The 11,947-nt window shown below is 40.9% G+C and overlaps 1 protein-coding gene across 6 annotated transcripts in view; it reads right to left on the reverse strand.

Moving 5' to 3' along the window:
• PPM1A (protein phosphatase, Mg2+/Mn2+ dependent 1A) overlaps positions 1 to 11,394 on the reverse strand; it is a 34,856-nt gene extending 23,462 nt beyond the window's left edge. For 4 of the 6 annotated variants that reach the window (XM_088058447.1, XM_014249790.2, XM_014249791.2 and 1 more), the window contains exon 1: positions 11,132 to 11,393. The gene's annotated coding sequence lies outside the window, so the exon portion shown is untranslated. Of the gene's footprint in view, positions 1 to 11,131 lie in introns of all 6 variants that reach the window. The other 2 variants (XM_014249789.2, XM_005520041.3) reach the window with 2 other exon arrangements.
• Positions 11,395 to 11,947: the final 553 nt, after the last annotated feature.

Consider the following 11,947-nt stretch of genomic DNA (forward strand, 5'->3'; position numbering starts at 1 on the left):
CTTCTCTCCCCATACCCTTAATGTGTAGTTAAAACCTGAAGAATTTCCAGAGTCTTAGCTATGAACAAAAAAAATCTTAGCTTTACAAGAAGGGATGGACACACACAGAGAAATGCTGACATCAGAAAGCCATGCCTCCTTCCTACTAAAAATATATTTTAGACTGTCTTTGACTCCATATCTATGGAAACATCTTTCACACACGGTGTCTACCTAAATGATGAGCACATCTGTCATTCTTTGATAAGGTGCTTTGTGCACTACAGTGACTGAGTTGGAATGACACCTTTGGTTAAGCACATAACTCTGTATGCAAATCTGATTAACCTATAGCACTTTGAGTGCCCAAGTTACAGCATGACTTTGTTATGTAAAAACACAGACCCAAAACAGACTGCATGCAATTTGTGCAATACATAAAACAGATCCTGAACATGGCTTAACTCAGCCTCTCTTTACATCTTTAGTTATCTTTCCTAAGAGGAGCTCTCATTTTATGACCTTCATTCTCCAAATAATTTTACTCTCTTAATCCAGTCACACATTTCTACAGTCATGTCAGAAAACTGCAGTCCCATGGCAGGAGACAAAACCAGTCCTCTACTCTGGAAGCTTCAACTTTGGGATGCTTGAAAGATGCACATATGTACTGAAGGAGACAGACATTCTTCCTCTTGCTATTAAAGGCAAAGTAAGAGAAAAGGCACCTTAATAATGAAGTTTAGTGGCAAACATACACCACCTTTTTTTTTCCTTAAAGAAGGACCATTCTGAACAGTACTGTAAGGGTGGTGCCTTGTAAAAAGGCCAGAGGTGCAACATTTTCTTCATAAATGGTGACTCTCACACATCATCTGGTGCTACAACTGCATAGCCATCAGCCAAGCAAGTTTTAATTTTAATCTGATTCTTAGATCACCATTTCCGTATCAGTGACTTCCATTTATTTTAGGTACTAAAAGAAAGAGCTTTCTGCAGTCAAAGTTTCTGGATTTTGGCTCTGAAGAACAGAGAGACATCTGAACAAAACTAGATGTGAAAATGGACCCCTGTGAACAGAAATTAATGTGCAGGGGGTGCATCTCTGCATCTACAAGTGCATTTGAACCACGATTTCTGAAGCACTGATTTTGTGGAGGTCAAACTGAAGGACAGCCTCTCCAGCAAGTGCACAGAAAACTCAAGTTGTGGTTTGCAGACAGAAAAGTAAGAATACTGTACACAGCCTAGAAAAATCAACACAAATAACAAGATCTTGGATAAAACCTAAGAGTGCCAAAATTCAAAGGACTGCAGCATTAGAAACAAAACTGAAATAATGAATGGAGCATGCCAAAGAGTCAGTAGCTAAACTCCTTGAAAGTAGATGCAACTGAGTGGAGAACAGACTGGCAAAGAAAAAGGAGGGTAATTAGTATACCAGGCCATGGACAACCATGGACAACCACAGATACATCACTGGAATGCATGAAATCTCTTTGCCCCTTCATTTGTTCCTCAAATTGTGCTATCCAGGCAGCACAACTGTAATGCTTTCTGCTACACAGGAAAATAAATTTTACTGTTTTGCTATTTGCTTGTTCATTTGCCTGAAGGCTCAAATGAAGATAAGCCCTAAATTATTCACAAAGGACAGTTAATGCAACTCCATATACCCCTAGAGAAATATAAATTTATTTTTCCAAAGATTTTGACAAAGATTTGATAGTTTTGTTCAAGAAAACTGACCACCCCATTTGAAAGTTTCACTTGAACAATATGTAAATTAATAATCCTTTTTAAACAATGTTCAAGTTGTATTCATTCCACCAGGATAAGCTGCTTACATGAACCACACTGAAGTCACAGGCACTTGTTCTAACTAAGCTGAGAAATACCCCCACACTCCAATTTCCTGGAACAACTCTCTCGGTGACATTACACCCCGTGTGTTGTAATGAGGACCACAGAGAAAGATTACAACCTTTACTAGAACTACAGGACACAGAGCAAGTCACCAAACTATACAGACTGCTACTGACTAGAAAAAGGGCATTTGTTCACTTCAGCTCCAGCCTGATCCACAGTACTTTTCCCTCTGCCTTAAGCAGGCTGGATGCAGAAGCAGACAGCATGTAATTCTGCAAACGTGGAAACATTTTCAGAAGTTACAGCCTCTTGAATGAAAAACTGACAGTACATACTGGATGCCCCAAATCAATTAATTTTAACAAACAACATGTCAGAGAACATCCCAGGGATCGGAAGAATGACTAAAATAAAACAGAACACGCAGATGAGGAGACATAATTACACCACAGTCATGGGCTGAATGAAGTCATGAAAAAGCCTCTTGCCAATGAAACTATTTAAAAACTATTGGAGGCTATATGACTGAGTTCTGGCACTCATGGTTTGAAACATCAATAAAACACCAAAAAATTACAGCTGATGTTTCTGAATGTGTACTTTCAGACACAGGAATACATGGCCAGCTAGGAGACGTGAACTGTTTATGAAAAAGAAGTAGATGAAAATACAAAAGTGGGGCTATTTCAATAAACACAGACTAACACACCATTTCCAGAACATTTGTTTCTTGGGGATGCAACTGTAGTCTGTGTTATATTTAAGTAAGACAGCTGCAAAAGGAAGAACATAATACCATATCTACCCATATGGGTAAGAGAAGTTCTAATAACATTAAGAACCTTTTGGTTTAGGACAGATGTAGGAGGTATGGCTTGTGGCAGACAGAAAAAGAAAATAACAGAGGAAGCAAGTTAATAACTCTGTGTGTATGAAGGAAAGTATGAACTGCTCCAAATTTCCTCGATTTACCTGCCCTCTCTCCCACTAATTAATATGCAACAGTGATGGCTATTACAACTGCACAGCACAGCAGAAAATACTAAATTACTGCACTTCTGATACCTATGAGCTCTGATTTCTTAATAGCTGGTCCACAGGCACTGCCATTTCACTAAGTTGTTCAGAGAGGTGTTTTCTTTTTTAAGTATAACTTCTTAAAATCCCTTCTCCTTGCTAGGAGCTGACAGCCTTTCCAAATGCCTCCCTGTACTAAGCAGCAAAATATTTTATCCCACGTGGTGTGTATGGCAGGGCAGGTAGGATTTAGGAGGATTATTAAAGCCTTCTGGAACACAGAAGGTAACCATTTCTAAGTTAACACCCTCCCTCCAACAACATGTTTCAGCTTCTTCTTAAAACATTATTTTCTGCTCCTGCCTACCTTTCCTGCAGACAACTAAACCTGTTCCAAGGTTAAATGAGAAGCTTCTTAATATGAGTGTATTTTGGCTGAGGTTCAAACTCTCTCCAGCAGAGACATGTGTAATCTGATTTTTGCAAAAGGAAGCCCTGGACATTGAAATAGATAATTCACCTCTAACAAATTGTTCCTTCAGAAGTTTGAAAGACAGTGATGTAGTTTCAAGAATTCTTTATGGAGTTAATTTTGCAATCTGGTCAGTTATGGAAGAAACTAAATTCTTTCCAGAATCACCAAGACCACTGCTGGGAATGAAAAATCCCTACATTGATTCTAAGAGGAGATACAACTTGCAAGTTAGAGTACCAGTCACTCATCAGGATCCTGACATGACTGGCACCCTCGGAACACGATTCAATGAGTATTTCTTGGCCCAGACAGAGTTCTTGCTTCTTTCTAAATATCTGCACTACAAATTAGAAGTGGGAAGGCATACAAGAAAAAAAAACAACGAAACAACACAGCAGCATCAAAGTATGAGCAACCCAATCACCATGAAAAACTATGTAGACAACCAAAATGGCATTAACAAGAACTATGAAAATCAAAGAGGTAACTGCATAAATTCATGTGCTGCTGTCTGAGCAGCATGAGAATGAAAATGCCAAGGTCCTTGCCTGAAAGCATTAATAAGCAGAAAACATGTCCATGCTGGTGCTGAGTTCAGCACCTTTCTCATTATACTTCATTTTCCAAAGATTTCTTACTTAGAAGTGTTGGAAGATAAACAAAAGACACCAATTTTAGACAAAAAAGCTTAGACAACTGCTTTGTTAACAGTGTAGAAATTCCTGCAGGCTCCAGCCAAAATTCAGAACCCCATTGAAGCAACAGAAAAAAAAGAACTGGAAGATCCAAGGAAGCTGCAGTCTGTGTAGACAGAATTTGGGAAAAAGAAAGGCTTTGCTTCAGTTTATATATCAATGAGATGCAATAAGATTCAAATTTTTTGAAAGAGCAAGGCAAACAAGTGAATTTAAGGAATTTAACCAAGCTGCTCATGACAGAAGGAGTACACAGTGCTACAGAGCCATTCCAACAGAACTGCACACAGCAACAGTTTCAGCACAAAGAAAACATGGGTGAAAAGGAAACAGAAAGAGACAACTCAGAAGAATGGAGCTATAGTAAGTCATAAAAGTTGAGTTACAATTTTTTCCAGTATTTGTAATACCACAAGTGCTCTGCCACTGTCATTTCTCATCAGAGCAGATCATTTCCCCACCCCTAAATATTGGGGGCCTAACTGAAAATTCCTACTTGAGTACAAGCCACTTAGACTGCAAGAATTTTATAAATCTGAACATATCAAATAATTAAAATAATAGCTAAAAGCCCCCTTTTCTCTAAGGTTTTTTTTTTATCTCTTATTTACAGTTTGAAGCTTCAGTATCTTCATTCACTGTCAGTTTTACCAATCCAACAATACCTGCCACATAAAAAAGTTAAAGATTCACAGAGCAATGTTTTCTTTAGCAGAAGGCTCACATAATTCCACTGCCATTTCTGTGTCAAAGGAAAAAAAGAAAAACCTAACCAAACAAAAAGCATTTACTTTTTTTGTCGAGTTCAGCTAAACGTATTCAGAAAAATCAAGACAACTGGGGAGTCCTAGCCCATCCTGTCCCTACCCAAAAGAGTGAAGATACTGGGTAAAGAGCCTCTAGACCTCAGAATGGCTTTTGTCCACAACTGTTCTGGTTGTTCAAATGCAACTGGAGTGAAGTCAAGCTAATGCCAATTTGTCTTTGTCATTGTTTTAGCTAAGTGTTAAAATAAACCAGGAAAAAGATGCTCCATGGAAAAAGGTCCCAATGGGATTATTCACTGAGACTCCAAAAACAAAGTGAGGCTCAAATAACAATAATTTAAAAATCAACAAAACAGCAACAGTATTAAATGAACTGTTCCTGAAATATGGGAAAAAATTTACACTCACACAGTCACTCTCAGTTGAGGAAATTGCCATCTTTTTTATAGTTGATATTGTTTGCTGCCTGTGGTAATGTGTACAAATTCTTACAGAACCCCACCATCCCTCTGTTGTATAGTTTCACTGATAACCTCACCACAAACGTCTTAAAAATTTAGTTATACAGTCCTATATATTTCAAGAAAACTGAACACATGGAATCATCCCTCTATCTGCTCTTTAATTTCTCCTCTGTGTTTCTAGTTGCTCACCAATGTCATTGCTCCTTTAAAAAACTACTTAAAGCTTTCAGATCTTTCTAACTTCAACAAGAAGCACTGGCCAGCTGTTTATGGTTTGTCTTAAGAGCAATTCATTTTAACAATATGGCAGAATGAAACCCAAGTGAAAATCAAGTTTATACAGATACAGCTTGGGAGTAAAATAAAAATAAACTATTTTCAGAGAACACAACCAGTATGCGTGTGCCCAATAATTAGAAGATGATGTTTGCATGAAGGCCCCAAAACTTCCTGTTTAGTCAAGCACTCAATATTATGAAATAATACACAAGTGATTTCCCTTCACTTTACATAAAAACATTTGTGGAGTTCTAATCTCAGCAACATTAACACTATTCTGGTGAGGATATAGGAAAAGCAGCATACAGGAGAGACTTGAAACCTGATGACTACACATGGGAATAAAATGGCAATAAAATAGGAAATGTTCTGAAGTTAGAGCTGTAACCTGGCTTTGCTTGCAAGGAAATGACATCAAAACTATGCCAGAAGCACATTAAGACCTGGAAGTCAAATCCTCAAAGCTTAGGAAAAGCTGGAGTTTGCTCATTTGTACACACACAGAGCTTTTATTTACAAAGCTATTATGCCCTCACGTCCCCAGCATTCCTAGCTCATTCAAAGAACAAGGACAGAGGATGACTGCTGCAATAAAATAGATTTTTTTCCCCAAGACTACATAAAAATGTAAAAAAGAAACCAATGAAAAAAAAACCCCAACCCTATTGTTCTTAGTCTTTTATACAGACAGAAGCTTTCAGGACAGAAGGCTTTTCTCCAAGGGGCACATCGATCACCAAGTTCACTTCTATCACTACCAGCAAAGAGGTGATTGTCCCATGATAAACAAGGCAATAAAGGTGTTCCTCTCACTCCAAATTAAGAGTTCATGACAGCTCTAAACATTCTGGTCCCTTAATGAGGACTTTGTCGGATTCACCTGTTCTTCAAATACCAAAGCAATGCTAATGCCAGCATTTCCTAAGCTTACAGGCCCTTGCTTTGCAGCCTTAGAATGTTTTTTTATAGAGTGCAGCAGCAGCTGATTTTTAACAAGGATCTGTCCAAATACTTACTGTAATTGACTGAGAGAAGTAGAAAATTATTTACTGACAGCAACTGATTCTTTCTTCATTAAATTTTCCTACAATTTAATGCTAGCTGTTTAACTGCCCACATTTTTCCACATTCTGCACTCCTTTCCAAAGACTGGGTTTTACTTAACAGCTGGAGAATTTCTTAAACTCATCTCCAAGCACAAAGAACTCAGGCACAGTTTACACACTTCTCGTGGCTACTGCATTTTGGGGCATTTCTAAGGAAAAAATACCACAGAACTTAATGGACAAATAGCTATGATATATGGTCAAGAAGAATTAAAGCTACCATTCGAATTTCAGATGACAAGGTCATTTGGCAGTAAAAATGAATTGCACACATAGATACACAAAATCCTTCAAGTTACAGCTGAGACCCAAACACGAGAACACATTTCATTCTCTAGGTCGCAATCCAGCAAGGCATTTAAGATGAGAGCAACATCACAAATCTGAGCAGTCCTACATAATTCAGCTGCACATGGTGCATCGCCATAAGCACACTGAAGTGCTTTGCTTTATTTAAACTGCAGCTATCAAAATACAAGTCATGTTACACTTGAGTTTGATGGGTTTGTAAATTCTTATCTTAGAAGACTTTAAAGACCTTTTTATCTATTACAATATTCTTACTTTTGAAAACTGAACTGTTAGCAATGAAGAGGCTAATGTACTTTTTTCTCCCTCTGTAAACTGCATTTCTCTACATTTCAATATTGAAACATGGTTAGCCAGTTTTGCTTTTTCCTTTGTAGCACTCTTAGATGCTCTTTTGATACATATACCTATATATTGCTATAAAGTTTACACTCTGAACAGTAGAAGTGTACTTCATTGGAACTATGTCAGTGAAAGAAGTTTTTATTTTGTTGTTTTAGTCACATATAAACACCTTTCGAGAAGAGCTGTTAAAAAAATCTGAGCAACTGTTTCATGTATTTATAAACACACTCTGTTCTGTAGACTCCAACAGGCAGCTGAAATATCCATTAGTGAATTGTACTGGTATTTGTGTTTAAACACAAACAAAATAAATAAGAAAAAAATATAGCAACTTGACAGAAATGTGTAACTCAGTATGTGATTTAACACAGAGCAGAGTGCAGCAGACAAGTACAGAAAAGCAGACCTTGCAGCAGTGGTTTAACACCAGTAGCACCCAGTGCTTACTGCCTCTACCCAGGAAAAAAAAAAAATCAGCCTATTCACTCCCATGGTATCACACTTGCTTTCTCCTCCTGCCCTGATTACAATTCCCTTGGTCTAAACATTCTTCCCAGTCTTAAAAGTCAAGTGATTTACTCTAGAAATACTAAATCTTAATAAATGCTAAGTTGTTCCTTCACAGACAGAGAGCAACATAATGAAGCTGCAAGTACAAAACATTATCTCCACTGTGATCTGCACCACATCATGGCTCAAATATATGAATCCTCCTTTAAAAATATTTCTTAGCTCTGGTTAATGGAATGTACATAAAATACCATAAAATGTGCATTTATGCACATTCCCATGATCTTATAAATATCCTAAGAACACTGTAATTTTTTCAAGGATTACATACTGTGTACACTGACTTGATACTTTGCATTTGCCATTCATTCAATGAAGAGGATTGTAGTTAAGCATGTGTAAATGTTACAGAAATTTATTTTTTATCCTAGTATACTAAACTGAAATTTGGATCATGTGATTAAAACTACAGAGGATCAGTAAGAGATCAGCAACCAAGTATTATCCAAAAAGTGATTAATTTCCAAAAGAACAAATGAGACAAGTTGCGTCATTTAGAAAGAAACAGATGATACATCAATTTTATTTAATAAAAAACTAAAAGTCAAGTATGATTTATGAGAAAAGAGGAGCAAAAATTACAAAGGTCCACACGCTGTAATAAGAATAAATGCAGTCTGGCTAAGGTTTAACTATGTTTAACTATGATAAACCACTATTATCTTGACTTCAAACATTACTATTATTCAAGTCTTTAAAATGTCTCTGGTTTGCAGAGGCAAAATGAAAACGGTTATTTTACAGTACTTCTCATTCTAAAACTTGTTTATTTATCAGCACAACCTGCATCATTCCCTTACTTAATTGCAATGTTGTTCTGCTTAGCCAATTACGTAAGTATTTTGTACATCAGAATAGACCTGAATATGTAAAAATTAAGCCAATAGAAATGTCAACATTTTAGTAAGAAATATGCTATTCTTAAATTATTTATATTTAGGTCATCTTGCAAAAGCAGCTGCTTTACATTCCCTAGTTCCAGTAAAAACAAAAAGTGCAATAAGATCTCTTATTGACAGCTGCATTCAAAAACATACCAGTTACATAAGTTTGCAAATTATACTGTGCCAGAGTTAAATATCTAAGCATTTTAACGACAGTTCTCAAAATGCTACCTCAGCAAGAATGACTCAACTCCACTGTATAAACTGCACTCCAGATAAGAAACAACCAGCTTGATTTTATAAGGAAAAAAACCCCAACTTTTTAGTATTCTGCTTTAATTCAAATTGCTTTGAGTTCTGCTTGTTTGGACGTGCAAGCTTTGCCAGTCATTTGGCATTTCCATCTCTCCTCACTTTCAACAAAAGTATCCAAAGCATACCTACAGACAGTTAAGGAAATACTTGGAAAACAGGTATAGTTTTCTACTGTACCTCCAGGGGAGAGATTTACCTGACAAGCACCAAGCAGAGGACTAAACCTGTAAATCAGAGCTAGGCCTTGTATATGAGAAGAACATGGCTATGCCAGAAGAGAGTGAGAGGACAAACTCTCTCCATGTTTATCCAAGTATTTCAACAGAGATCTCTGTGAGGAAAACATTAATAAGTGGCACAATGCAGCAGCAAGTCTTTTAGCCCAGTCTCATACACAAAAGGGAGACCCATAAAGGCCTGGGAATGAAAATTTTAGGATCAACTAATGCTGGTGCACCAATACAAGCTGCTGTCCTCTAACACCCTTCCCTTGAACACTACTGTGATTGGGTAGGTACAGTGCAAAACTTCCTTGGCCCACGTTTTCTCTGATGTTATTCATAGAAGAAACTATGAATAGCAACAGATGGGAAGCTATCAGAGAAGAAATGTGGCTAGAAATTGCACAATTCTTGATCATTTGGCAACTCACTCAGGATCCTGAGTAACAGTAGCCATCCAGCCTTAATTCCATTAGTACTTCACAAAACATGCTTCAGCCACCTAATCACTGAAACAGTTCAGGAAAATGCTACAAGGGCTCATATTTGAAAATTCATTCCCTGAAATCATAAGAGCTAGAACTTCTATTTTATATACTGATTCTGCTTACTCTGATACTAAATGGCTCAAACTAAGGAAACGACCTTCTTTCCAGCTACTGCTCTCATGATCTAATACTGTCTTCTGCTCACAAAAAAAAAAAATTAAAATAAATATTTCCTTTGGATTAAATACCTTATGGACCTTAAACATTAACGTTAACACAGAGGCCACCCCAACGCACAGCACCTTCCCATCTGACAAAAGGTACAGCTCAAAAACATTTAGTTCTTCCCAAGTGCTACTGTAAACTTAAACATTAGTTCTCTAGCCACAAAATTTTGCCATCCACATAGCAACACTAAGAAAAATTTTAATCGCACCAAATAAATACAAATACATATCGAACAGATGTCAGCAAAATCAATTCTACTGAAACTGTCAACCTCCAGCCTGTCTTAACGTTGTTCCACAGCGACCAGAACAAAAAGGTTAGACGTATGCTCAGAACCTCTGGCATTTCACACGCAAGCCCAATTACCCAGCACATCACCGCACAACTTTCTCACCGAGGACAGCATTTTCTTCCACGGACTTTTACCACGCACGCTGTGACAGATCGCAGATCGTCAGTGCAACCTTTGCTCATGACATTGCTTTCAAAGGCACCGAAATCTCTCACAAACTTTAAACGCCCTAAAGGCGTTGGCGAGGGAAAGCCGCCCGCTGCATCAAAATGTCACTATTTGGGGAGCGCTTGATGCTCCGACCCTCGCCAGGGTGGGGTGCTTTATAAATAGATGCGTGTTTTGTTTTTTGTTTTTATTTTTTCCCTGTCCGTGCCTTGCCCCGAGCGTTTGGGCGGCGATGGGAGAAGAGGCTGTTTATAGCCTTTATTAAATGAACTCCGGGCGAGGAAAGGAGGGGGCAGGGAGAAAAGGAAAGCTGCTGCTCCTACCTGAGCCAGGCCCAGACCCCGCTGCTCACCCTCCTCCCGCCGTGCCCGGGGGGCTGCAGGGACACCCCCACCCTCAGCAGGCGCCTGCAATGCAGGGGCTGCGCAGGGGGCTCCCGGCAGCGGCATCCCAGCGGGACTGCTCCCCCCCTTCCCCATCCATCTCCCTCCCTCCGGCCGCCCGGCCCGCTCCCAGCTGTGCCGCCGGGGATGGCGCCGAGCTCCCGCGCTCTCCGCGCTCCGCCGCCCCCAGTTGTTTACAGGCCCCGGGGCCCCGCAGCGCCCCGGCCCCACCGCCCCCTCACCCCGCCCCGGCCCCGCACTGCGCAGCGCCACTTACCCCCCCGGCCGCGGCGTTGGCGCCGGCTGTGCGGGCAGGGCCGCGCTCCCGGCGGTGCGCGGGGGAGAAGGGGAAGGAGGGGGGGACAAGGAGGAGGAGGAGAAGGAGGGGGGCACCCGGCTGGCGGCCTCGCCTCAGCTCATTCACAGGGCGGCTCTGTGCCCAGGGGGAGTCCAGCGCTCATCTCGCCCCGCCGCCGCCGCTGGCCCCCCCCCCGTCCCCGTTCCCCGCCCGAGCTGCTCCGCGCCCACCCGCGCAGCGCCGCGCGGGGCGCCGGCCGCGGACGGACGGACGGGCGGACACACGGACACACTCGCACTGCGCTGCCGCCACCGCCCCTCTGCGCAGGCGCGCACACCGCAGGGGAGGGGAGGTGGGAGCGCGCGCGCGCGTCCCCGCGCCCTTTCCCTCCTCAACGACTCCCTCCCCCGTTAAAAAAAAAAAAAAAAAAAAAAAGTCAAATAATTTAAACACCCCAAAAAAGAGACAAATTGAGCCTTTCAGGTGAAAAAAAAAGAAAGAGGGGAAAAAAAAAAGGCAGAAAAAAAAAAAAAAAGCAGCACCCCGGCAGGGTACCCGGATGTCGGACGGAGCGGGGCCGTTACGGGTATTACATCACCCTCCGCCCCGGGTCCCGCGCCGCGCCGCGCGGGGCGGTGACGTCATCGGCCCCGCCCCTGCCCCTGAGGGGGAGAGGCTGGCGCGAGAGCTGGAGGCGGGTGCTCCCCATCCCGATCCAAATCCAAATCTCGATCCAAATCCCCATCCAAATCCCCATCTCGGTCCTGTTCCGATTCCGATCCGGATCCCGGTCCC

Source organism: Pseudopodoces humilis, chromosome 7, assembly GCF_049639895.1.
Source record: "Pseudopodoces humilis isolate 2021_Gansu_Grassland_sample_001 chromosome 7, ASM4963989v1, whole genome shotgun sequence".
Taxonomy (NCBI): domain Eukaryota; kingdom Metazoa; phylum Chordata; class Aves; order Passeriformes; family Paridae; genus Pseudopodoces; species Pseudopodoces humilis.